General features: G+C 44.5%; 1 pseudogene; it reads right to left on the bottom strand.

The window, feature by feature from the left end:
- Window positions 1-350: 350 nt before the first annotated feature.
- Window positions 351-1,551, bottom strand: LOC132994624 (cystathionine gamma-lyase-like; annotated as a pseudogene).
- Window positions 1,552-2,137: the final 586 nt, after the last annotated feature.

Raw genomic sequence — 2,137 nt, 5'->3', positions numbered from 1 at the left:
ACAAGAACCTGGCACGGGCAGATGTAGGAACTGACTAGAGGGAAGGCACACTGAAACTAAGTAGGCACTGGGGTAATCAGAAACAGGTGAGACTAATGACACAGGTGAAAACAATCAGGGCAATCAAAAAGGGAGGCAAACCAGACAAAGGGACAATACATGTAACACTGGGGACAAGAACTACAAAATAAAACAGGAAAGACTCACAGAGAACTCAAGAATTTAACAGTAACAATACACACAGGACATAGAGAAACACAATGACAAAATATGCAAATATGATGGCATATATTGTAGCGCCTGCAGAGTCAGAATCCCCTTTCTACACACCTCCATTCATTACTTCCTCCGTCATCCACCCACATTCATCTCACACTCCAATAAAAAAACAGCCACAGTGGGACAAGCACCTGTCTCTTCATTATATCATGCTGAGGGTGGGAGGGCAGGCCTGGGAAGATGACACGATACACCAGGGGATCGCCCTCCAGGAACTCAGCCGCAGCCATGCCGTTCTTGAAGTGCCGCTCCATCCGCAGGTGTAGCATCTTCAGTCCTCGGTTATACAGGTAACCCGTCAATGGGGGACGGGACACATCCAAGTGCATTCTGGAAAAACTTCGGACGGTCATATAGATCTTCCCAATTCACAGAGATCAGACCCATGACCACATCACTGTGACCGTTCATGCATCTGGTTGCCGAGTACATGCAGACATCAGCTCCCAAAGCCAAGGGGCGCTGGAAATAGGGGGACATGAAGGTGTTGTCCACGACCACCACTATGTCTTTGCTGTGTTCGTGGATCATGTCGGAACAGGCTCGGATGTCAACAACCTCCATGGAGGGTTTGGTGGGGGTCTCAATCCACACCAGTTTGGTGTTGTTCTTCAGAGCAGCCTTCAGCTTCTCTGGCTTTGTGAAGTCAGCAAACGACACTTCCCGGGCAATTTTTTGGAAGAAGCGGTTTGTGCCTCCATACACGTCATCCATGCAGACAATGCTGTCACCGGCCTTCAGCATGTGTGTGATGGTCAAGGTGGCTGCCAGTCCTGAGGCAACAGCAAGAGAATAGCGTGCTCCATCCACAGCTGCTACAGCCTTCTCTCGACAGTTTCTAGTAGGGTTTCCACTCCGGGTGTATTCATACCCAGCATGGTTTCCTGGTCCGTTATGCTTGAACGTGTAGAATATACAACTTCCACATTTTTCAAGAGTGTGTAGAAATTCACCAATGCTGCATCATAAGACATGTTAAACACAAAATTTGCTTTGAAAAGTTCATCAAATACCCAGAGGGAGCGGTTTCCCGGCATGGGATGAGATCCATGGTGATGTAGAAGCTGTCAAACTTGCTCTTCTGACGACCAACAGGGAGGAGGTATGGTTCCACACTCTGCTGGCTGCGGAGATGCTCCTCCAGACTGCAGCATGACTGGGGAAAAATAAATTACACACAAGGATATTGTTAATAAAGTTCCCTCACAAAACCCATTCCATCTCAGGTGAAATCGAAGTTAAAATAATTATTAGTTGACTCACCTTTTTCATGAAATTGCATGTAGTCAACCTCCTCCAACTTCACATACTTCTGCCGTTGTTTGTATTTTACTGGAACCAGCATATTTTCTGAAATAAAAGTTTGACAAAGTTAATTAACACAAAAGGAGGACATAAAAAGGGTAATGCTGGTGATACTCACAGGGCAACTATATACATGTCAAACATGTGCCTGCATGCTGGGATAGTGCGGTTAAAAAAGAAAAAACAGACAATAGCTTCAACCTCAAAATGTAAACATAAAAAGCATATTGTCATTGCAACCAGCTTTTATTTTCATTTATACCGTTGAAATTATTTTAAGGGCTTGCTAACTGCACGAGGCAGCTTGCTAACATTAGCTTATCACTGTGACTGTTGCCATTTAGTTCATGGCAAAACACAAGTCCTTATAAAGTAGATAATCTCCACAGATATAGTATTTTACAGGTGTTCAGAGAATCACAGTACTTTTTTACATTATAGCATGTATTTTACTGACCATGTAGAACTGCAGAGGAGGAACATTTTCACAACTCTTCTGTGTCTCCAACTGACAAAATGAACTGAGCGGGAAACCTGGGCGGAGCTTGGATTA

The sequence above is a fragment of the Labrus mixtus genome, chromosome 19 (genome assembly GCF_963584025.1).
Source record: "Labrus mixtus chromosome 19, fLabMix1.1, whole genome shotgun sequence".
In the NCBI taxonomy this organism is placed as follows: domain Eukaryota; kingdom Metazoa; phylum Chordata; class Actinopteri; order Labriformes; family Labridae; genus Labrus; species Labrus mixtus.
The sequence above is the reverse complement of the archived record's forward strand: the minus strand, read 5'-3'. Positions and strand labels throughout refer to the sequence as shown.